Source organism: Acinonyx jubatus, chromosome B4 (assembly GCF_027475565.1).
Source record: "Acinonyx jubatus isolate Ajub_Pintada_27869175 chromosome B4, VMU_Ajub_asm_v1.0, whole genome shotgun sequence".
In the NCBI taxonomy this organism is placed as follows: Eukaryota; Metazoa; Chordata; class Mammalia; order Carnivora; family Felidae; genus Acinonyx; species Acinonyx jubatus.
The window spans coordinates 131,253,425-131,280,057 of NC_069387.1; the positions used below are offsets into that span (position 1 = coordinate 131,253,425).

Here is a 26,633-nt window from a genome sequence, read left to right on the forward strand (position 1 = left end):
ATTTACCCATTAGTGATTCCACAAAGGCTTCTGGAGTAGAGGATAAAGTATTTATGAGGGAAGCAGAAAAGAACAGGAAGGGGGTTAGTACGGGAATGACCACAAAAAAACCAAAACCCTCCTTTGGCATCATCCTTTGTTCAGTAAAACCTCTTCAAGGAAGATTCTGACTGCAGGGACATTTCCAAAGCCGGATCTCCTAGTAACTGGTCCACTGTTTTCCCCTCCATAACCTTTAGGTACCAGTCCCAGAATAAATAAGCAAATACAACTGAATTCAACAACAGACATCACCACCTCTAACTTCAAACCGGAGAATCTGTTTCACTGGGATGATCAGAGAAGGAACAGGGTGGGTTTTAGCCTTAGGGGGAGCTTAGCAATGCTAATAATTAGAATACTCATCTTTGCAGCAGTGAATTACACCGATTTTATTGGTGTATTTTGTACCTGTTTATCTCCCATGCCTTAAAAAATCATTTAGTGATACCCAAATTGTAAACCATATCACCTATCACTTAGAACCAAAGCCTATTCTCTGAATATTCACTACTTCCATCCTTAGACTGTATGATTAAAAACAGGTGAAGGATGTCCCAGAAGAGGGTACTCCTCATGTTCTGCTGCCTAGGTCACTTTATAGCATCACCACCAAAATGCAGACTGGAAGTCGGGATAGAGACACAGATCTCTGTTCATTTCTCATTCATCCGCCAAACAAATATTTACTAAGTAACTACTATGTGTCAGGCCCCATGTTAAGTGCTGGATACACCTGTGGTCTCTGCTCCTATATAAAGTTTTCAGTCCAGTGGGGAAACACACAGCAAATCACATATCAAAAGTACAAGTTATGATTAAGGTTTTAAGAACAGAATGAAGGATATGAGAGAGGCCAGACCCTGGAATTCATAGTTTCTCCTCCATATGCTCTGTAATAACCACCTTTTCACATATCCTCTTTACTACTGTATATATAGTCAATTATTTAAGATACTAAAACTCCTTAAAACACAGAGAGACCTTGGGGCAAACTGTATTAAAATAAATAAATTGGGGCACCTGAGTGGCTCAGCTGGTTGTATCTGACTCGTGATTTCAGTTCAGGTCATGATTTCACAGTCGTGACATCAAGCCCCACACTGCCAGTGAGAAGCCTGCTTGGGATTCTTTCCCTCCCCACCTCTCTCTGCCCCTGCCCCCCCCCCCAAAATAAATACATAAACTTAAAAAAAAGTTATGGGCACGCAGTTCATTTATTCACTTTGTGTTTATTTGCTTCACACACTAGTTGGTAAGCACACCAATTCGCCTCATATCCATGCCTCCTTTAGTTCTTCCCTAGTTTCTTGTCAAAACTCTTCTCAGGCATTCATGCAAGAGATATGAGGTTCTACTAATATATGCCAGATATTTTGCTTGCTGCTGGAAATACAGCAATGAACAAAGTCACTGCCTTCAGTGGTGTTTACACTTTCCTGGGTTACAAGAGTGAAGAGTACTTTCAAAGAAATACTCAAGACACCACATCCTAACTAAGCAGTTAGATTCTTCCCATTATTCAATTCATCCATTCAAGATCTTTTGCCCTCTCAAAGCCACAGTTGGCTACTAGAGTACTGGGTACTACAAGTATGAAAAAGACGTGGTTCTCATTCTCATGGAATTCTTACACCTAATGGGAAAGAGAAGCTCAAAATGTCTGGGGAGCCTGGGCGGCTCAGTCAGTTAAGCGTCCAACTTTGGCTCAGGTCACGATCTCATGGTTCATGGGTTCGAGCCCTACATCGGGCTCTGGCTCTGTGCTGACAGCACAGATTCTGTATTTTCTTCTCTCTCTGCCCCTCCCCTGCTTGTGCTCTGTCTCTCTCTCTCAAAAATAAATAAACATTAAAAAAATTAAAAAGAAAGAAAGAAAGAAAGAAAGAAAGAAAGAAAGAAAGAAAGAAAAGAAAAGAAAAGAAAAGAAAAGAAAAGAAAAGAAAAGACCTGATGTCTGTAATGCAGACTTCTACTTAAAAGGTCATAGAAAAATGCAACTTAGCTAATACACATGCCCCTCTAAGGGTCCCTGACAAATCCAGTCATCTGGTCTTATGGGTGATATACATATATGCATAAATAATGAAAAGAAATACTGGTTCCTTAAAAATAATAAAAGTCCAGGGCACCTGGGTGGCTCAGTTGGTTAAGCTCCGACTTCAGCTCAGGTTATATCTCACAGTTTGTGGGTTCGAGTCCTGCTGACAGTTCAGAGCCTGGAGCCTGCTTCAGATTCTGTGTCTCCCTCTCTCTCTCTGCCCTTCCCCACTCACATTCTGTCTCTCTCTCTCTCAAAAATAAATAAACCTTAAAAAATTTTTAAAAATAATAAAATCCAAGTAGTTCTCTACTTTTTAGATGCTACAGGAATGCAAAGGTGATAGTACCCAACACTGGAAGTCACAGAGAAACAAGATCTTTTCTACATGGGGTAAGAATAGTGAAGCCATAAATGGGGTCTTAAAAATATTTTATCCTCATGATCAGTCTGTACTAAAGTTCCAAGTAATTTAAAAAAAAATTTTTTTTAAGTTTTTATTTACTTCTTTTGAGAGAGACAGCATGAGCCAGGGAGGGGCAGAGAGAGAGGGAGGGAGGGGGAGAGACAGGGAGAGGGAGGGAGAGAGAGAGAATCCTGAGCAGGCTTTGCTGGGTCAGCACAGAGCCTGACGTGGGGCTTGAATCCACGAACATGAGATCATGACCTTGGCTGAAATCAAGAGTCGGATGCTTAACTGACTGAGCCATGCAGGTGTCCCTCACGTAATTTCTTGGTGTCATTCCCAAAAAGTAGTACTCGTCCGGGTCCCTATTTAGTGTAATTTCTCACAAGTCCTTCCTGACAGAGGCCAGAGAGATACAAAAAGAAAGAGGTGTCTGCGCTCCCTTGCTCTTTTCCTTGGCCTTCCCTGGTTTCTGGTTCTCAGACCCTAGAGAGCATCCCTGGGATTGTTTCCCTCTCCTGAGTTGTACGCAGGATTTCCTCAAGCTTTCCAGATGCTGAGTTTTTTTAGACCCTTTCATGGTTCATTTTCTTCCTTCAACTTGGGAAACCGGCCTAAGTGGGTCAGCACAATGTACACTGCACCAAACTGTGTTTCTGGCTTTTGTGCTTTTAATACAAACAACAGCATTTTTAAGGCCCAGTGTATTCTATAATTAGCCCTACCCTTAACCAGAAAGAGCTTACTGTCAACCTAACTATAATTTCTGGGGAAAGGGGCAAGCAAGACATATGGGGTCGGTTATACGAATATTTCATAAGTTCCAAGTGGATGCAATGCACTTATAGAACTGACCAAGAACATCAGAGAAAGAATCACAAGACACAATCCTGGCTCTGCTGCTACCTAATCCAGTCACTTAACTTCTTTTAGCCTCCATTTTCCCACTAGAATACAATTTGTAAAAACAATCCTTGCCCTTTGAACTTAAAAAAAAAAAAAAAGTTCCACAATGTATGTGAAAAGTGCTTTGTAAAACTATAACACAAAAACATAGCTTTTCTCTAGGACCGTAGACACGGCTAGTAATCTGGTACCACACTTCCAAGGACATGCTTTACTTTGCAAAATGAAAGGGCCTTATGTCAAAACATCCAATGTTGTTCTGGGACAGGGGGGACCAGGAGGGAGCTGGGGGAGGAGAGAAGAAAAAAAGAAGAGAGAAGAGGAGAGGGGAGAAAAAGGGTAGGGAAGGGCTTTGTTTCCTTTTGGAAGGTAGTTCTGACAGTGAAAAAGCACCCTCTGCGACTCCATTCAACCTGGTATGTCTAAAGGGCAAGACCCAGCGAAAGACAGAAGGATCAGTACCTATTCATTAATAAAATGAAATACATAGTGAGTGTTCAAAGCATGATCCTGAAATTCTAAGCTGTCAATACAGAAATGGTAGTTAAAGGACCCAGAAAGGTCATTTATCTGTTGGCAGAGAAAAAAAGATCTGCAGAAATTCAGATCCAGAGTAAGACAAAAGGAGGAAGGAGAGGTAAGAAAAACATGGTTAATTCTCTCTGGGATCCTACTGATCTACCATCTAAAAATCATACACCTTGTGGTATCCTGGACTGGATCTTGGAATAGAAAAAGAAAATCAGTGGGAAAGCAGCTGAAATTCAAATAAAGTGTGGAATTTACTTAGTAGTATACCAATGTTAACCTCTTAGTTTTGACAAATGTACCATTGTTACATGCTAACATTAGGGGCAACTGGGTGAAGGGTATATGGGAACTCTCTGTACTATCTGTGACTTTTTTGTAAGTCTAAAATTACTCCAAAATAAAAAGCTTATTTAAAAGAACCCATTGATTTGACTCTCCCTTCAGAAAGATTTATAAATCAATTACTAAAACATATTAAGGGTCAGGTTTTTGAAACTGAAATGTTACCATCTCTTGGACAAAAGAAATTGCTGATTAATTCCTATAAAAGACTAATTAGTTATGAAGAATAATGATGGGCCTTTTAATAAACTCAAAACAAAATGATTTGTGGCATAAACAAATAGAATGGACCACAATGTAATCCTGAAGAGAGATAAAATCACGCATATGAAAAACCACCTATGAGATTTCAAATTTGGTTATCAATATGCTCAATCATTCAACCCTTTTGCAATCCGATAAATTTCTCTTTTATCTCTGTATATATTGTGTAAACATGAGTTAAATTATCTCTCAAATAATCTGCTTTCCATATCAAAGTAATACCAAAAATTGATAAATATTATCTATTTAATCTTCCTGGGGTAGCAAACCTGGGCTACTTATATACCTGCCCTGACATGGATGTGCAAAGGATAAGCTTATGAAAATCTAACTTAAGGCACTAAAATATGTAAGATAAAAGGTCTCTGTATTGCGAAATAATAAAATGGTGAAAACACACATGTGCTATCTTACTCAATTCTTAAAACAAAGCTACGTGGAAGGTACTATCATTTTTTTTTAAGTTTATTTTGAGAGACAGCGAGCACCAGCAGGGAAAGGAGCAGAGACAGGGAGGGAGAGAGAGAGAGAATCCCGAGCAGCTTGACACTGCCAGTGCAGAGCCCAACCTGGGGCTCGATCCCAGGAACCGTGAGGTCGCGACATGAGCCGAAATCAAAAGTCGGATGCTTAACTAATACCCAGGCACCTGGAAGGCTTATCCTATTTAGTTTCTTGATATTTTTGAAATAACTTTCAGTGTTTGTTATTCTGTAGTTGAGGAAACTGAGCATAAGACAGATTAAGCAACTTGCCTAAGGTCACAGAGTAAGTAAAGGGCAAAGCAGAAACTGGAACCCAGCTCCATCTCCATCTACAGCCAGAGCCCTCAGCCACTCTTCTATGTTGTGTTTCTCTTCCTTCATAAAACAGATCAGTTCCTCATGTTTAAAAATGACACTATTAAGAGTGCTTTCTGCATGATGTCGCTGGAAAAAAAAGTGCTCTACCTACTTACTAGGAAGGGGGAAATCCAGGTGATTTCAGTGAATAGTACATGGCATTTCAGAACTCTAGAATCTAAAAGCTTCCCACATTAAAATTCCAAAAGGACTAGAGATTAACAGGATAACAGTGGTCACATGTAAAGGTCATTCAAAGGGGCTCCTCCCAGAGACAGGAGGTGAAGGATACAAGAGAACTTCGCAGGCCTACTTCCCAATTGGCTCTCAAGGCAGAAACATCCACACTGAGGAAGCACCTACTTCCTGGTACAACTTCATTCCTGCATTCTTCCCTGGTTTTTCCCTGGTATTAGTAAGAGTCTGGGTCGAATGACTCATTCATTCATGGAACTAATATTTACTAGGGACCTACTTACTATATGCTAGGCCCCATGCTAGATGATACAGCAGTAAAATGGACAGATGAGATCCTTGCCCTCACAGAGCATATGTTCTAGTGGGAAAAACATAATAAAAAGTTATTTATGTTATAATTTCCAGTGGCACATTCTATGAAGAAAAATACAGCAGAATAAGAGAACAGAGAGTGACTGGGGTGATAATTTTACACAGAGTACACAAGGAAGGCCCTTCTGAGGAGACACACATAACTGTTATAAAGAAACCTAAATGATATGATAAACCACGAAAAGATCTGGAGAAAGAGTGTTCCAGGCAGCAGAAATAAATAGCAAGTGCAAAGGTACTGAGGCGAGAAAAAGGCCTCTCTTGAGAAGGAAACGAAGATATAAGAGATGAGGAATCTAATATGTTGAACTCCTACATTATGCAGTCACTGGGTTGGATGTACTGCTTTAGTGACTCCTTTCATCTCAGCAGCTATTTGAGGTATGTATTACCTCTATTTTATAGATGAAGAAACAGTGGCTCAAAGAGGTTAACTAACTATGCACAGCTAGTTAAGAGGCAGGGACACAGTTCAAACACAGATTGGCCTGATACCAAAGTATGTGCTTTTTCTACCACATCACATTTAATGCCAGAGTCATAAGAAAAAAAATTAATAATTATGCATAAATAAGTAAATAAATCAAACTCTCTCCCATATCCTCAAAATGTGGGGCTCACCATTTCATTTTGGGTAGCTGCTCATCTCCCTCTGGAAGTAATGTCCTTCTCTAATTGCAGCGGGTAGATCTCCAACTGCCAGCTACTTCAGTGTTACTGGTCACTTTCCTAAGGATCTGTAAGGCCCTGCTCAAACAACTCCCTCATACAAGATCTGAGCAGAACACGGACTTGCACCAGAGGTCTGAATGTGGTGTAGATAAATTGGGAACGTGCTTCCTTTAGACTGGCAGGGCCATCTGAACAAACCCTTCCAACGTTAAAGGCCCCAGGAACAGCGTTTTCCCTGCCGCATTAGTTCTGCACGTTCACCCAGGCAATGTGGGCAACCTGAAGCTCATTTGCCATTCTCTGTTGGTATTATTGGTGCTGACATTTTGCACCCAGCTTTGTTGAGGGTGGGTGACAGGTGAGCAGATTCAAAATTTGGAACATGATAGTCACTCTACAGCAAACCAGAAGGGACAAAAAATCCTTTCCCTGAAAAATATATTAGAGTACTTATTCTTTCTAGATCTTTATAATGTGGACTTGAAAAACATAGCATGATAGAATATTCATGACTGAAATAATGAAGGAGGCCTATATCTCCATATAAATTCTGTAAATATTCAGAAAGTTTTTTTTTCTATCAAAGTATTTCAAACTCTCCCAACAGGCTTATCCTATTTAGTTTCTTGATATTTTTGAAATTAACTTTCAGTGTTTGTTGTAACTAATGACATTTAACAGAAATTCTGAGGGGAAAAAAGGTAAATTTTGATTAAAATAATTTTTATTTATTTTTTAATTAAAAATATTTATTTACTTTTGGGAGAGAGAGAGAGACAGAGACAGAATGTGAGCAGGGGAGGGGCAAAGAGAGAGGGAAACACAGAATCGGAAGCAGGATCCAGGCTCTGAGCTGTCAGCACAGAGCCTGACGCAGGGCTAGAACCCATGAACCACAAGATCATGACCTGAGCTGAAGTCAGATGCTTAACTGAGCCACCCAGGTGCCCCTAAAATAATTTTTTAAGTTAATTTTTTTTTTTAGGGCAAGGATTAGGAAAAAGAGAGGTGATCAGAAATGAGAAATTTGGCCAAATGTGTTAAAAATACACACATACAAAAATCTGGAAGTTCTTCAAATATTTATGTGTAAAGTTCTCTATGGGTATTTAAAGGAAAACACAATAGTTTTTCCTCTTAAAGCCTAGGTGATGTAAAATTTTACCTGTCTCAAAAAAATTAAAAGAGTGTTTTAAAATAAATTTTGGTAAAAGCTATTTTTCTTCTCTGTAGAAGATGGAAAGGCAAAGAAAGAGGCAAAAATTAAGGCAAAAATTAAATTTCATGCTGCACATGAAGTATGAAAGCTGTAAGTCTATCAGCTAAAATTGCTGGAAGAGCTTCAATTCCCAAGATCAAATACACAAAGGAAACACCAGTCTACTGTAATGCCGTAGCCCATCTAACTACTGCAGGATTTTCCCTCTCTCAATCCTCCTCCAGGTTTAGTAGAGACATCGGAGAAGTGAATGTGTATGTAACTGTAAGGGAGTTCATGTTGTTTGAAGAGTGCAACTTTGTATTTCCTCAAGTTTACGTGGTCAAATTTGCAAGTGGAACATTTCATTACTGCAGGTTTTGCACAAAATTTTACGAAACAAACCTACATTAAGTTAAAGCAGAACTGAAATCAATGCCTTTTCTGGCCACTTCAGGAATGAGTGCCATATATTTTCCTATCACAGAATCCTCCTTTTCATTTAAATATTTGGCTCCTTCAACACATTCCAGCTCCAAAGCTAAAATGGAAGTAGAATATAAAGTAACCAAACAATTATGCAGTTACCACATACCACATTTTTCTAGCACAATTTTGAGGGATGCAGAAGGTACCACACCTACCAGCAGAATACTTATTTTTAAAATGTCCTGGCTACTAGCTTGTAGTTTCCCTCCTCCTGCATTTTCAAATCATCTCAGTATTAACATCCCTCCCTAAGAAGCCTCACCCTAGTTGTTTTGAAAAAATGCATTACACTTGTCTGACACACTGTGTGATACACACACAAGTCAGACCCCTCTTTCCCTAGCTTTTCTGCCTCATCAAGGCATGAAAACAGCCAGAACCACAGCAACAGCTGGGGATCATTAAACCGACAGAAATAGCTTAGGAGACTCCAATGGTGTGTGCGTGGGGGGAGGAGAGGCTCAGTATCAGATTAAAAAAATCAAAAGGGCAACAGGAAAGGAGGGGGGGTGGAGAAAGGTGAAGCCTAAGAAGTCCATCACACCCAAATTTCCTTTACATAGCCAAAGGGATGCACTGAAGCAAAAGGAGGGACAGGTGACTGCAGCCTAACTTGCCTAGCCCCCACCTATTCTCACATGGAAGGCTTAGTCAAACCTGAAAATGTGGGTCAGTGAAGACAGGTGGGGGGTGGGAAGGTAGGGGGGATTCATGGCATCTCAAAGGCTAACCCTGGGTCATCCCTAGTCTGGAGGAATCTGGATGGGAGTCAGTTCTGGGGCTGTGCTGACAGTAAAAATCAACTTCAAGAGGCGGCAGAGGCAAGGGGTATGAAAAATATATGCTAACCCCTAAGTGGACTCAGAGACCAACCCAGTCCCAAGGAATCCCTTCAACTGGGGAGGACCAAATGCTCGATGAAATGCAGGCTGTCGGGGCTGTTCCTGCCAGAGCACAACCACGCCTCCAATGCTAGCTTTGTAATCTGCCAGGCCTCCGAAGGTCAGCACAGGAATGTGCCATCTGCCTGGCCCGCTGCCCGAGTGTGTTCAGCACATATCTGAATGCCCCACAGGAGCTTTATTCAGATCACTGCATAGGAATGGGCTTGCATATCCTGATCCACATGACTTCAAGTCTGGTTAGTCTTAGGGTCCCTGGGTATCCTCTCTATCCCACTGGCTAGGTTGTCATTTAATATCATCAGGTCCTCTCCCACCAAGGCATATTCTTCATAACCAAGCTCACAGGACTGCCGTTTCAGACAGTTCCTCACCTGCAAGCCTGAACAGGAAATGATTCGATTGCAGATATTATGACTGCAACTCTCTTTGGCAAGAGTGTTTGGTAACTGTGGGATTGCATGAACTTCAGCTGAACATTTTATTTGATGCATCTAATGATTTACTAGAGAAGGCTCCGGGCTGATGGCTGTTCTCAACAAAAACAACCACTAAATTACCCTCTTCTAGAATGGCTTCTTTTCTAACTCATAAACGTTGGAGGAAAAATATGCTTATGCATATTTCCAAATTATACCAGTTTTGGCTAAGTATATTTGAACACCATTTTCTATGGTTTTCCAAAAAAAAGCAATTGGCTTGTGCTGAATATTTTATTAGTAAGGGCAGGAAACACACAAAAATAAACCTACTAGAGAAGACTAAAAAAGCTATATGTATTTAGTTTACACACACACACACACACACACACACACACACACACACAGGTATATCTCACATACAGTTCATTTTAAGGCTGCATAACACCGAAGGACACGATATGTGTCAAACTACTGTAACTAATCACTTTTCAGTGTGTGCAGCCTAGGTGGGAGTAATTGTACCAATATATTTCTCATCAACTTTTAACAGAGTACATTCTTTACCAGAAACATAAAAAATTAATGTCATAATATCTATAACCAATCACTTACTAGGTACATGCCTTAGTACTAGGTACAAGGTAGGAACTGAGAAGAAAAACAACCCTATATGTTTAAATAATACTTTACAAAGCTATTTTCACACATATGATCTTATTTGACTCTATGAGTTAGGATGGCAGACATCATACCCATGATATAATAAAAGACGCAGGTTTGCCAAGCTTAGAGCAATTTAGCCAAACTCACATTGGCAAGATCAAACTAAGACTTTGTTCTTGACTATAGGCTCAAAGCTGGAGCGCTAGCTGCCTACTACAGAAAGGCTTTCAGCCCTCAAGGAATTAATCTCTGACACCCAATGCCCTGGCCAGTGTTTCTCAGATGTACCAAATTTCTTCTCAGTAAGAATCTCACCAATCTCCTGGAACAGCATCATATTCTGAATCTAATTCAAGCAATTGTGGGCAAAGGTTACTTATTCATATCACTGACAATTAAGAGATGTGAGTTTCTTCTGAAGGCTAGAATTATTAACATGAGCCTGAATAAAAATGAATTAGGACAGAGTGCTCAAAATGTATGTCATTTAGGATAAACACATTTTCTTATGGGCATAACACTGCCCTCTAGTGCCAGGAAACACAGTACCCTCAACAAAACACAGTACCCTCAACAAAAACAACCACTACATTACCCTCTTCTAGAATGGTTTCTTTTCTAACTCATAAACCTTGGAGGAAAAATATGCTCATGCATATTTCCAAACTATACCAGTTTTGGCTAAGTAACTAGACTAGACTAACTAACTAGACTAACAGCTAATGCATATTAACCACCTACTATGTATAAACACACTTCACTAATAAGCACTTTAAAGGGAGAAAAAAAGAAATGGTTAAGCCTATCACACACACACAATCATAACAACTATATAGGCCCCTCAAGGAACTTATAAATATAATAGAGAAGATAAAAAATGTAAAACAAATCACAATAATCAAAGACAGTGTTGTAAGTGCTTTGAGTTTGCAGATGATCAATCACTAGAGTACAAAAAGGATCAGGAAAGCTTTGTAGGAGCAGCAGCATATAAACCATCTTTGGAGGACTTCAAAAAACAGATATGAACAAAAACCAAAAACTAGATGGGAGCCAAGACCTAGAGATAGGAAGTATTATAAGGTTAAGAATGTTAACTAATATGCTCTGACTTAGATATAGAATTAAGAATTAAGTCTGTGAAAGGGAGCAGTAGAAGGTATCTGGAAAGGTTGGCAAACTGTCTAAAACTGTGCCCTCCAATATGGCAGCCACTTGTCACATATGCTATTTAAATTTAATTAAAATTAAATACAATTAAAAATTCAGTCACATTTCAAGTCTCAAGAGCTACGTGTGGCTAGTGGCCACTGTATTGGACAATATAGATATAGTACTGGGCAGTGCTGTACCAGCAAGTTGTATTCAACCACAAAACATCAACCTTTTGAGGGCTTCTTCTAAAAAATGCAGATCTGATCCTATTAATAATGAAAACCACAGGGGCGCCTGGGTGGCTCAGTTGGTTAAACATCTGACTCTTGATTTCGACTCAGGTCATCATGATCTCACAGATTGTGAGACCGAGCTCCACATTGGGCTCTGTGCTGACGGTGTGGAGCCTGCTTCGGATTCTCTCTCCCTCGCTCTCTGTCCCTCCCTAACCCTCTTGAAACAAATAAATAAGCTTAAAAAAATAATGGAAACCCCATAGGTCCTAATGCCATAAGGGGTAAATAAAAAAGTGTGGCCCCAGGGCACATGGGTGGCTCAGTCGGTTAAAAATCTGACTTTGGCTCAGGTCATGATCTCGCGGTTCATGAGTTTGAGTTCTTCATCCGGCTCTGTGCTGACAACTCAGCTTCGGATTCTGTGTCTCCCCCTCTCTCTCTGCCCCTCCCCCCCCCCCGTCTTGCTCTCTCTCAAAAATAAATAAAAACATTAAAAAAAAAAGTGTGGCCCCTATCCTCCGAGGCATTCCCAACTGTCAACTAAAACAATAGTAAAAGTATCACACACACACACACACCCTCCTATAATCCTAAACAATTATGTTTAAAAATGTGTGACAGCTTTTAGAATCTGTTTTGTTGTTTTTTTTTTAATTAGGAAAAAGGAAGCCAGAGCTAAGAAAACTATGAAAGAAGGAAAAGATTATCATCAGGGATAAGAATAAAACAAAAGTGGAGGAGAATAGTCTTCCACTGGGTATTTTTGAGTATTTGAAGGAAGAACTATCTTTATCCCTCAAACATCTGTTTCAAGCCCAAAAGAAGTAATACTGGACATCCTTTACACTTTCACTATCTAATGCACAATCTATTTCTTCTGTATAATTCATAAAATGACACTCATTTTTTAAAAAACAATATGTACTGATAGAAAACATAATATGAGTCCTCTCAAGATCCGACATATAGAATTCTAGGTACAAAGTTCTAAGCACAGTATAAAATTAGAAACACATACAGTCAACTGCTTAGGCTAGTTGTCTAAATTTACCATTCTGATAATACTTATGACAATTCTGCATCTCTATTTCTTATATACTTCTGTACTTGAAATAAAGACATTCTCAATGGGAATCTGTAACACTATAATCTTCTGGGTTACGATAAGCCAAAAGTAGCAGCCCAAAACTTTAAGTCCTAAACCGTACTCTCTCTCTGCCTTTCAAATAATCTTCCATAGTGATTCTTTGACATTAGTCTATAACACTTCTGACACTAGGCTATAAAACTTTTCAAAGAACAACCAACTGCCTCTCAATCAGTTTTTAAAACCATTCTCTTTGCAAACCAGGCACTGACAATCACTCGTCTCTTCATCAGTGGATTCATTCATTGCTGATGCCACATGCTCAAATCATCCTGTCAAATGTTAGTAAAGTCCCAAAGAGATCTCAAGAATTCAAAAGAAATGTCTAAGTTTTTAGAAGAGTAGCAGTTATGAATCAATAGTAGAGATTGTGTATAAATTCTGCCAATGGACAACAGAAAGCTTTCTAAGCTAGCAGAGGGAAAATGTTGACAATTCTTTTCCATTCACATCGGACAGAATTTGAATCGAGTCCTTACTCTCCTTTTTTCATAACCCAGAGTTCTGAAAGAATTACTGAACTTTTCTGCAGAACTCAAATGTGTCCATTCTATTCCCAAAGAATATTTTTTTTCCAGCAGTTTCAGAATACAAAAAAGGGATGTTCACAAAAGAAAAATCCATTATGGGTGTTAACCTACTGTGCTATCTTTCATACATGTGGATGGAATTCTAATGTAAGTCTAAAAAGATTTCTTAAGGCCAGCCCAAACTGTCCACACTAACCCAAACTAACATGCAGTATAAGTCAAAAGGCTTCCAAAAATTATTTTATTTTAAATTATAATATCTTAGTGTTGTGACAGAGGTTATATATCCACTTTCAGTATTTAACAGAGAGAAGTCATCATCACTAGCTCCCTATTTATTTGTATAGTACCTATGGCCAGACTATATTTTATTGATAAAACACTGCATCTAACCCATATAAAGGGGAAGAATCTCACCTTATAAAGAAAAGCTTTTTTTTCCTTCTTCCATAATCTAGGTCTGGTATATGAACTGTGCATGGGTAGAAGGAAAGGATCAAGAAAAACATCCTGAACATTGTCCCATCAGGTCATGAAGTACACACACCCTACGATACCATGCTCAGTTGTCAACCTGTTGAGGGCTCAACAAACTTTAATAAAAAACCGTGGGAGAGCAAACCACCCAAAGTCAAAGTTTGGATGGCTACCGAGAATTAGGGAGGAGATAAGAAGACTGCAGTAAACTGAGGAGGAAACAAAAGCATGCAAACCCCAACAGGATAAATATGCCAACCTTCCCGCAAACTGTGATAAGGGGCCAGGCACACTGCTGAGTAGCTGTCCTTTCCCGGCTCCAGGACAATCCATGAGAGTGGCAGAATCCTGCAGGTGGGTTGATGAATCTTGGTCTTCTCCTCCAGCACACTGGGGGAGATGTGAGGCTCCAAAGGCCAGTGTTGCAATAACCCTGTCTTCCTTACCTCACTCCTTAAAGAGGCCATTTATTATTTGCTGAAAATCTGATTAGCATTGCTCTTTAGGTTAAAGGTGGGTACTTCATTTCTGCAGTGCTAAGGGTTGTAAGAACAGCTAGATCCCGTTTACTTAGGGAGTGGGGCGTTAAAAGCGGTGACAGCAGAAGGTCAGAATCAGTAAGTCTCCTGGAAAACATTTCTTCCTGTCAGCACTGGGCCACGACATAGACACCTCCCTCCTCTACCCAAATGCCAAAAAGCAGGACTGGGATGATTTCAATGTGTAGAGCTGGAAGAGAAGAGGGTTCCCTTAGAGAAAATGCTCGTAGCAACCAACCAACCTCATTCACCCAAAATAGTAAACAGCTGGTTTCTCTGCTCAGAAGCAAAAGGCTTCTGCCAGACAAGCAGTATCACATGACCAGGTTTCCTCTTCTCTCCTGTGCCTCTCTCCCTTCTTGTGCAAAGTCTGCACCAAAGTGGAACAAGGACCTATAACACTGCACTATTTTATTTCACTTGACATTTGTTTTTAAAATGTTTACAGATGAAAGATACCAAATTGGGAGGAAAGGCAGTCAGTACCAAGGGAAAAACTCAGGAAGAATTTACTTTGAAATAAGCCATATCACAGCATCAAGAAGGATACCATAAACATAATGGTTAATTGGCGAATGTGCTCAATGAATGGATAAATGAGTGAACAGACACTGCTTAGCAATTTGCGGGTATTTTGCTGATAAAGTCTCTAAAAGAAGATAGAGCTCAGAACATATTTGACTTTTCTGTTTAGAAAGAAAAGAAAGGTTCTTCAGATGCTAGCTAGTGTCGGGGCATCTGGGTGGCTCAGTCGGTTAAGCGTCCGACTTCAGCCCAGGTCTTGATCTCACCGTTTATAGAGTTCGAGCCCCACATCAGGCTGTGTGCTGACAGCTCAGAGCCTGGAGCCTGTTTCAGATTCTGTGTCTCCCTCTCTCTCTAAAATAAACTTGAAAACAAAATTAAAGATGCCAGCTAGTGTCAGAGACAGCATACTGCAACAACAGTAGCAGCCCACCAAAATTTTGAGATTCATACCCTGTCTATCAACCTCAACTTACCTTACCATTTTATTTTACTACTTAAATGCCACAGTTGCATCATTCAAGTCACAGGGTAGAAAATCAGGGCAGCCACACCAACAGACTAAATTGAGAAAACTACCCAGGTAACCATGGAAACAGCTGCCATCATGACACTCACTGGGATGTTCACCCAAGGTGGTCAGCAAGGCTGACAGCGGTGTGCCACCAGAGCCTTCTCCCCACAAAGTTCCTCAGCACCTGAAAGCTTAGCAAGGCATAAACTGTAGAGGCACGGAAGCAAAAACTTCTATGCGGAGCAATGTGTTCCAGTAGGAAAGCTGATAAAGTACAAGAATCAACTGTGTCATCATCATCTGCCACGGCCCCTACTCACAGGGCAAACCAGGGGGCTTTGAGGCCACAGTTGCTCATCCTCATTCACCCCCCTGCATTGTAAGAGGTTCAATAAATATTTGTAATACGGAAAGGAAAGAAAAAGATGAAAAAAAATATCAGAAATCGTTCATTTAAGCAACGCCTTTTCCCCCAACAAGACCATGTGAAGATTATAATTGGGCCAATGTCACAATACAAATACCACCAATATGGAATGACTGCGTTTATATGAAATTCAGGAAAAAACAAAACTATGAGGGCAGAAAATAAAATCCGTGGTTGCCAGGCAGGGAGAATGGGGAAGGAGATGGTTTACAAAGAGGCACAATGGAAATTCTTGATGGAAATACTCCATGTATCTCGATTATGGTGGTGGTTTTGCTTTTTATCAAAACTCACTGAACTGTACCCAGAAGAATGATGACTGTCTATCAACTGATCTCAATTTTTAAAAGAAAGCAGATTACAAAATACCACGCATAGAGGCAGAATGGAACGGAATGAATTATAGGCTCTAAAGCTAGATAGCCAGGGTTTAAATCTTGGCTCTAACACTTCATAGCTGAGTGACCTTGAGATACTTATCACGTCTGTGCCTCCATTTCCTCATCTGAAAAGTGGAGACAACAGTATTTACATCGTAGCATTGCTATAATAAATGAGTCGAACACATGTAAAGCACTTAGAACAGTGCCTATCCTGCAAGCATTGAGTAAATGCAAGCTGTCGCCATCACTCGACGATATAGTGCAAACATACACATATCACTGTGCACAGAAGAGGCTGGAAGGATGGTTGCTATCTGGGTGGTGGGAATAGGCTGGTTGTATTTTTCCTTTTTCTCCCTTCTGTGTATCTGTACCTTCCAAATATTCTGCATTAAACAAATGCCTTTATAATAAACAAAAAAATCTTTTTTTTTTCCCTCAAAAAAACATTTTCTTAAAGTGATAGAACACTAGGCTGGGACTCAGGAGTTCTGTTTTTCAGCTGTGTTAATTACTTAGCTGCATAACCTCAGGGTGTCACCTTCATCTCTAAAAAGGAGTGGGTCTCTAAGGTTTATGGTGGGACTAGGAAAGTTACACCCTCTATTTTGTTTCATTTTTCTTTCCATATTTACTGCCTGCCTACCATGTGCCAGGCACTGTGATACAGACAGATGAAATGCCTAAGTCCCTGCCTTCATGGAATTTATAATACAGGCTCATAAACAGACACAGACTCGTACCCAATTATACAATCCGTCAGCATAATAAGTGCTCTGATGGGAACTCAAAAAGAAGACCTAGCTGAATTTGGAGGAGTTAGAGAAGATCTGAACTGAGACCTGAATGATTTAAAAAAAAAAAAAAAAAAAGTCAGGAGGCCTGTGTGGCTCAGTTGGTTGAGCGTCTGACTTTGGTCAAGTCATGGTCTCTCTCTGGTTCATAGGTTTGAGCCCCGCATCAGGCCCCCTGCTGTCAGCACAGGGCCTAATTCAGATCCTCTGTCTTCCCCTGCCTCTCAAAAATATTTAAGCATTAAAAAAATTTTTTTTCAAAGATAGGGGCCCTGGATGGCTCAGTCGGTTGAGCGTCCAACTTCAGCTCAGGTCACCATCTCACAGTTTGTGAGTCTGAACCCAGCAATGGGCTCACTGCTCTCAGCGCAGAGCCCACTTCAGATCTTCTGTCTGCCTCTCTTTCAGTCCCTCCTCTGCTCGTGCTCTCTCTCTCAAAAGTAAATAAAAAATATTAAAAAAAAAAAAAAGGTCAAACTAAAGATGGGGAAAGAAAGTGCAACCAAAGGGAGAGGCATGTACAAAAGCAAAAGGTGTGAAAATAACAATTTCTTGGGGAATAGAGGATGGACAGAAAAGGAAATAGAAAAAGGGCATTTTGACACAGTATGGAAAGAAAGAGGGCCAACACCAGCAGTAGGGAGGTTGGTTAGGAAGAAGGAAATGGGCAATCAGACTGTTGATAATCTCCAGAAATCATATGGGACTGGAAATGTTTTATTCTCTCTCTCTTTTGTTTTAAGAGAGAGAATGTACAATGCACAAGCTGGGGAGGAAGGCAGGGGGTGGGGGGGGGGAGAGAGAGGAAGAGAGAGGGAGAGAGAGGGAGAGAGAGGGAGAGAGAGGGAGAGAGAGGGAGAGGGAGAGAGAGAGAGAGAGAGACAGAAATGTCAAGTAGGCTCCAACATGGGGGCTTAGCCCAACATGGGGCTCGATCACACGACCCTGGGATCATGACCTGAGCTGAAATCAAGAGTAGGATGCTCAACCCACTGAGCTACCCAGGCTCCCCTATAAATGTTTTACTCTTACTCAAATTATATATGCCACGAATAAATCCGGTAAATGTTAGTCTAAGGCGTACTTTATTATACTTATAAATACAGCATATACTGAGAAAAACTTTACAAACAAAAATGTCAGTTCACTTCCATATACTACGTGGCTAATCATACATCATCGTTTAGTCAGCAAATAGTTATTGTGTGTGTTATGCATATGCTAGGTGCTGGGGAAAAAGGGAGACACAGACAGTAAACAAAGGAACAACCAAAGCAAGCAAAACAATCAGATTCACTTTTTCTTCTGCCCAAGACTTATTGGGATCTTCCACCTCTCAGAAGCCACAGAGGCAATGGGACACAGTGGCTGGGAACTGTGACTTGGAACCAGACAGATCTTTGTATAAATTTTTGCTCTTACCACCGGTCACCAGTTTGGCTTTGGATAAGTCACACAACCTCACGGAGCTCTCACCTTACCTGAAAATGGGGATAATGTAACCAAATACATTTGGTTTAAGATAAATTTTATGAAACAAGCAATACTGAGTATGTCGGCTATCCAGAAAACATTCAGGAAATGGTTCCTTTTACTAATTTTAATTTTCCAGCTTACGACAGCTCAAGACCTCCCACTATATAGACAAATACACTCACAGGATATAAAACAGGGGGAGTAAGGTATAAAGATCTATTTAACATTACTAAATTTACATTTTAGTGAATTACAACTGTTTTCTCATAAAGATGTCACGCTTGGAACTAACATTCCTGAAGGATTTGTCAAACTGTTAATATCTGCCTATATTACATGACCTAGTAAATTAAATAAAAACCATCACCCAAAATAGGGAGCCAGTCACAATCTCTTCTGGGATTCCTCATTCTGACTCTGACACGGAGTCATCTAACGAACCAAGACAACGCAGAGAACTGATAAGCAGTCTGAGCACAAAAGTGGAGCAGAGGGGTCATAACACACTGCAGACCAGTGGTTTACTGCAAGCAGACTTTCTGAAACAGAAAAACCAAGATGGAAGGAGAGTTTTCTCACTGGCTGCACCTTTTAGTAATCATGTCTTCCAGGAAAAAAGACGAACAGCAATTAATGTTTCTCAAGGGTGGGGGGAACTGCTACTTCCCTATAATCGCATACTCAAATATGCTTCAACCATCTTTTTAATTTTTTTTTTCAACCATCTGTTTAAAATGTTTATCTCTTACAAATGACTTCAAACGCTCTAGTGGTCAATTAAAGATTTTAAAAGCAGAACATACCACACATTAAGAAAATGTCTTCTCTATGACACTAGAGCTTAAGGGCCAAAATGATTCTATTTAAACTGCTCCCCCTCTGCCCCCCGCCATACAGTTTCTTTTGCAATGAAACCAAGCAGTGATCCTTCAGTCCAAACAGAAGAATTTAAGAAGCAGAGAACCGACAGGATTTTCAAGTACAAGTTTTCTTTTTTTCTTGTTTTTTAAAAAAATTTTTGAGAGACAGAGACAGAGAACGAACAGGGGAGGTGAAGAGAGAGAAGGAGACACAGAATCTGAAGCAGACTCCAGGCTCTGAGCTGTCAGCACAGAGCCCATCGCAGGGCTGGAACCCACAAACCGTGAGATCATGACCTGAGCCGAAGTCAGATGCTTAACCGACTGAGCCACCTAGGCGCCCCTCAAATACAACCTTTCATTCAAGTATACGTTTTTTTAATATGTAAGTCAATGCTTATACGTAAAGAACACCATACTTTTACATCCCTTTGTCTTATTACTGGCTTACAATCTCCTTTATAAAGATTAGTCTCTGTAGAGAATTCTCAAGCTATCAGGGAACCCCAGGATCTTTCTGCCTACCTAATCCTACAGAGGACATCTTCTTGATGCTCCCCTCCACTCTCCCTCCTGTCATTAGGCCACAATGGAAGGTGGCAGCTAGTGAAGCTTTTTTGGGTAACTTTGTAATTTATTTATTTATTTATTTATTTATTTATTTACTTACTTATTTTGAAAGAGAGGGAGAGGCAGAGAGAGAATCCTAAGCAGACTCTGCACCGTCAGCGCAGAGCCAGAACCATGAGATCACAACCTGAGCTGAAATCAAGAGTCAGACAAATGCTCAAGCGACAGAACCACCCAGGCACCCAGCTTCTGGACCACCTAAGCACCCGCCTATGCTCCACTCTTACAGGTCTCCAGGATGTACTATGTACCGGCAAGAAGAGCTTAAAGAAACCACAAAGACAGGTTCTTCGTTTCAGGTGCAGGAGAGCTGAGCTAATTATGCTAGAAATCCGTCCATCAGTGCTCTGCCATAACTGCTTGTGATAGGCCCAGAACATACTACCATTCTCTCTGTTTCAATGATCCAGGTGTCGCCAGACAAACAAGCTCTTGACATAATGAACTTAGAATGAACAAAATTAGAAGTGCACAGTTTGGGGGGAAAACTATCAAAACTGGGTCAAACTACACTCCTGTTGGTTCTTTCTCATTTCTTTGTGGTCTTTGATTCTTCACGCCTTTCAAAGCTGAAAGCTGCTGCAACTCTTCAAGCACAGGTCCGTCATCCCTCACTCATCTCCCCTGCAGCAGGAGTACTTACTGCATGCTAACTTCTCTGCCTCTCCTGACGTTTTCCCTAGAAACCAGGCTGCCCGGCAGTCACTCACTCACCAGGGTTACACATTTTGCTTCACACACATCAGTCTTCTAGTTGACATAATACACAGATGCTCCAGTCTGAGAATAGTACAAATAGGAGCGTCACTTAACCACACAGTGTTTGCAATCTGGGAATCTGAAAAAACTTTCGGCCCTTTAAGATAGTGAGTTTATTGGGGAGCCTGGGTGGCTCTGTCGGTTAAGCGTTCGACTTCGGCTCAGGTCATGATCTCCCAGTTCGTGGGTTCGAGCCCCGTGTTGGGCTCTGTGCTGACAGCTCGGAGCCTGGATCCTGCTTTGGATTCTGTCTCCCTCCTCCCCTGCTTGTGCGTACTCTCTCCCTCTCTCAAAAATAAACATCAAAAAATTTTTTTTAAATAAAATAGATAGTGAGTTTATTGAGATCCCTAAAAGGTACTATACTCAGAGAGTCAGTTCCTTTGGAAGGCTTCATAATCTTATTTTATTTATTTAGTTTTTTAAATGTTTATTTTTATTTTTGAGAGAGAGGGAGAGAGCAGGGGAGGGGCAGAGAGAGAGAGAGGGACAGAGGATTTGAGGCAGACTCTGCGCTGACAGCAGAGAGCCTCATGCAGGTCTTGAACTCATGAACTGTGGGGATCATGACCTGAACTGAAGTCGGATGCTTAACCAACCGAACCATCCAGGCACCTTGAAATGCTTCATAATTTTAAAGAGTGCTGTCCTTCATCACACATCTTGAGACTGATACTACTGAACAAAAAATTTTTTTTATCAAGACTGTATTACAAAGAAGGCATCAACACTTCCCAGGATACTTTTAAAGAATAAACTAAGGCCACACAGGCCCACTACAAAGATTCAGTGAAATGTAGGGGCACTTGATGGCATTTGGTTAAGCGGCCAACTCCTGATTTTGGCTCAGGTCATGATCTCACGGTTCATGGGATCGAGCCCTGCGTCAGGCTCTGTGGTGACAGCAAGGAATCCTGCAAGGGATTGTCTCTCTCCCTCTCCCTCTCTCCCTCCCCTGTTCACGCTCGCTCTCTCAAAATAAATAAACTTAAAAAAAAAAAAGATTCAGCGAAACTGTGATGAAAATAATTTCATAGTTTTAAACGTAAACAGTGAAGTTGGACTCAAAGTTGGACTGGGGATAATGAGCCTTCTTCGTAAAAGTTCATTATTTTAAGAAAACATATATATTGTTTTATAAACGAAAATTAATTTTAAAAGTTAAAACATGACTACCACTTGCTTCGTAATTTTTAAAAATTCACTTAGGGGTGCCTGGGTGGCTTAGCCGGTTAAGTGTCCGACTTTGGCTCAGGTCATGATCTCACGGTTCATGGGTTTGAGCCCCGCATCAGGCTCTGTGCTGACAGCTCAGAGCCTGGAACCTGCATCAGATTCTGTCTCTCCCTCTCTCTGCCCTCTCCCTCCCATGCTCATGCTCTATCTCTGTCTCTCAATAATTGAAAAGAAAAAAATTCACTTAGATTTCTCAAATTTCTTAGGTCTAAAATTCTCAGATAATCTCAAGACAAATGCTACATCTGGTCTGTATTCAGGCCATGGCTCTGAACATACCAATACATCACCTTACTATCAGGAAACAGCAACTTCCCTGATTAATAAAACTAGGTGAATGGTGAGGAAGAATAAAAATTATCTTTAACTCTTATATTTTTATGAAAAATCAAAAAACAATAGAGAGCCAAAAATTATTTTCTGAATCCAGACCTTATATTTAAACTTCATCCCCACAAAATTAAGCAATCAAAATGACAAGGGGAAGCATAGCAAAGCAGTCACTTAAATAAGTAAAAGCTTAGAAAGAATGTGGTCAAACAGAATCTTCAGTTCAGAATCTCAAGATGCATAATAATAAGGGACACTCCACTCTTTTTAAAATTATGAAACACTACAACTTGGAATTGACTCTCTGAGTCTACTATCTTTTAAGAAACACAGATCTGCCACCTGTTCACATCCATCATCTTAAAGCCCTGGCTCAAAACTTACCTTTTCCAAGAAACTTTCCCTAATTAACCTCAAGAAACTCTACTCACTCCACCTGCTATACTTTCAGCATATAAGTTTCTCTGATTTTGTAGCATTACTACATCTATCTCCAACTAAATGCTAAGCTCTTTGAAGAAAAGGATTAATGTCTTTTTTTTTATTTTGCCACAAAATTTTGCCAAAAAATAAAATAGGGCTCTACCCAATGGATACTCAACAAACATTATCAAATACCCACAGCTTCTAGTCCACTATTTTTCAACGAATGCATAAACAATTATCGAACATTTAGTACTATTATTTACTATCATCGTCAGATCCCAGGGAAAGGGATTTGGAAAAAGATCTTACTCAAATTAGTCCCTGGTACTGATGATGGCTAGACTGTGGTGGTCCATATTTATGTTAAACAAAACTTAAAAATTATCCAGGAGTCTCATCCAAACTCGTTCATACTATATCTAATCAAGAGATTGAATGGTATTAACAGTCAGGTGCTCTGAAGTCAAAGGTGCAACTCCTTCCTCCAGCACTTATGACTAGGTTCTAGTTTCTCTCAAGAGTAAAATTCTACTTCACTTGAAGGACTCCTGTTAAGAGTTAAATGAGATAACTGTTTAAAGTATCTACTACAAGGAAGACAGTCAATACAGGGCAGCTATCATTACTGTTAAAATTATAAGGTTAAGAAAAATTATTCATAATATAAATTGTGTTACATTAAAGCACGCATTACAGCATCAATTCTCTGGTTAAACTTGGTACCTAAAATAAAATCCCTTCTTGAATGTGATCTGCTTTACCACTGTGATAAACTTCCCCAGAAAAGTGATCTCTACTACATGGTAATTTACCAAGGATCTCGGGAAAAAGATTTTGCACAGCTGCAAAGACATATTTCTCAGCAAAACTCAGTTTTATGCAACATTTTCAGATTAATAGATGCCTTAAAATCTGAATGCCAGCTTTTCACTGTTAACAAACTGCTGTATTTGTCCCCGATCCCTAACAATCCATGTCTCTCCAGCATTTCAAGATGTGGCTACAGTGTCCAGAGAGGCTAGGCTTTCATATGGCTTATTCAGCAAACTTGTTAAGAATACTAACTAAAGTTCTGATTTAGTTTAAAGTTGACAGTGAGCTACCACTTCCCACCATTAGACCAAAGAATTTATAATACTTATATCTAGCAGAGAGATGGGGGAAATGGTGGTCTCAAACATGGCTGGTGGAAATGTGAAGTGTCACAGTCCTTTAAAAAGCAATTTGGCTATGCCATCTATTGAACTTGAAAATACATATTCTCCCTAACTAATCAGTTCCATGCCTAAGAATATGCACCACAGAACTACATTCTTAAAACATATATAAAAAGAATGTTTATTGCAGCATTTTTCCTAATGGCAAAAAAGGAAAGAAGTAAAGTGAATATGAAATCCATAACTAATATATGGTCATTAAAAAGAATTAGATGATGTGGGATTCTATTAAGTATTGTTGAGTGAGAATTACAAAAGGTAAAAAAAAAAAAAACAAAGCATGTGATTTCATTTAAAGGCAAGTCAATAGCAAAAAAGAAAAAAAAAAACACTGCATGTGCACAAGGATCTGTATAGGAATATGTCTATGCAGAGAAAAATATGGAAGGTTATACACTGGGTTGTTTACATGGTTTGGGGGTAAAGACTCCCCAGTGTGAGGGTAATGATGAAAAAGAAGGGGAGGGAATACTAAGCAAAAAAGTCTGTTCTTAAAAAATAAGGATGGGGCACCTCGGTGGCTCAGTCGGTTATGTGTCTGACTCTTGATTTCAGCTCAGGTCATGATCTCACGGTTTATGAGATAGAGTCACTGCTTGGGATTCTCTCTGCCCCTCCCCCACACGTGCACACACATGCATTCTCTCTCTCAATAAATAAACTTAGAAAGAAAGGAAGGGAGGGAGGGACGAAGGAAGAGAGGAAGGAAGAAAGAAAGAAAGAGAGAAAGAAAGAAAGAAAAAGGGACGCCTGGGTGGCAACAGCTGGTTAAGCGTCTGACTTCGGCTCTGGTCATGATCACCCAGCCCATGGGTTCAAGCCCTGCGTCTGGCTCTGTGCTAACAGCTCAGAGCCTGGAGCCTGCTTCGGATTCTGTCTCCCTCTCGCTTTGCTTCTCCCCTGCTTGCACTCTCTCTCTCAAAAACAAATAAACATTAAAAAAAAAAAGTAAAAAGAAAAAACAATATACATTTTCAGATTTATGCATTTATGTAAAATTATGTTTACATGTAGATTTAGGTATGAAGATTTACGTAAATTTTTAAAATAATAATAATCCCCTAAGTGGACAGTGATGAATTATGACTTTAAAGAATTTATCCAATGATCTCATTTTGATTGCTACATTTGTCAGCTGATCTTTTTCTATACCATGTCTCTAAAATTAATGACCCTCCCCCATTCAGCACCACCTTTACAGTGTAAGCAGACTTAAGACCCATACCAGGAAGCACTATTAGCAAACACCTAACCCACTGCACTAGCTCCCAGCGAGCACAGATGATACACAACAAAAATTTACTTTATAAAATATAACCATGAAACACTGTTGAGTACACTATTATTTCAATTCCTTAATGGCCAAATACAAGAATAGTGATCATGCTTACTATGGTTGGTGAGTTCTGACTAGGATAGATGTTGGTCTCCACTAGCACCTGTTGAAACCTACCTGCACCCAGAGAAGCATACTCTAATCTTAGAAATCACTCTTACATTACAGAAATGAGTCCCCAAATCCCAGTTACTGTACAAAAAACTATTACTAGTGTTTCTCCACTTTAAAGAAACTTCTGGTTGAGATACATCAGAAGGCATTCCATCCACAGAAAGTGGCAGTGTGCAGAAATAAATTTTACTGGGAATAAACAAAAGCATTTTTTCATACTCCATCAGGAACTATGCTTTATTTTTAAGTTTCTATTATTTACTTAATCAAATGGGAGACTAAATTGTCCTCAGCTTCTGCTAGGAGAAACACTTTTCCCTAGAAGCCACTATGCTAATCTTAACAATAGTACCCGTGCCAGGTACTGTTCTATGTGCTTTACACATTTCAACTCCCTTAATCCTGACAAAACCTAGTGGTTCTTCACCCAGGGCAATTTTGCCCCAAGGAAACATATGGCAATATCTGGAGACATTTCTGCGTCACAACGGGAAGGTGGCTACTGGTATCTAGTAGGCAGCAGGCAGGTATTTTGCTAAATACCCTACAACACACAGGAGAGCCCCCCACAACATGACCCCAAATGTCGATAGCACTCAGGCTGACAAACCCTCCAGAGATCCCATGAGGTGGGCACTACTGTTGTTTCCATTTTTCAGATGAAGAAACTGAGGCATCGAGAAGATAAGTAACTTGCCTAAGGTCACAGATCTGGCAGATGGCATAGCCAGAGTTTGAACCTAACAGTGTAGCTCCAGAGTCTATTCTCTTCTCCAGAGGCTATTCTCTTATCCTTTCATAAGAAAGACAGACAGGGGCGCCTGGGTGGCTCAGTCGGTTAGGCGTCCGACTTCAACTCAGGTCACGATCTCTCAGTCCGTGAGTTCGAGCCCCGTGTTGGGCTCTGGGCTGATGGCTCAGAGCCTGGAGCCTGCTTCCGAGTCTGTGTCTCCCTCTCTCTCTGCCCCTCCCCCGTTCATGCTCTGTCTCTCTCTGTCTCAAAAACAAATAAACGTTAAAAAAAAAAATTTAAAAAGAAAAAATAAGACAGACAATAGTTAGGAAGCTTACCCATAACTTTCTTTCCTCCTCCAAGATTCCAGGCTTGTTTGGAAGAATGAATTATTTATTTGTTCATTCATTCTGAATTCCGTCTATCTATCTGACCATCTACTTAATATCTAAGTATTCACTTAGCATCCACTACATGCCAGGTACTGCTCAAAGCAATTCTA

At 40.1% G+C, this 26,633-nt stretch overlaps 1 protein-coding gene across 8 annotated transcripts in view; it reads right to left on the reverse strand.

The window, feature by feature from the left end:
• The window catches only part of MRTFA (myocardin related transcription factor A), a 210,282-nt gene that overhangs the window by 46,667 nt on the left and 136,982 nt on the right, over window positions 1-26,633 (reverse strand). Inside the window, exon 1 of one of the 8 annotated variants that reach the window (XM_053226841.1) lies at window positions 14,279-17,683. The exons of 6 other annotated variants lie outside the window; for them this stretch is intronic. The gene's annotated coding sequence lies outside the window, so the exon portion shown is untranslated. One more of the 8 variants, XM_027070654.2, reaches the window with a different exon arrangement.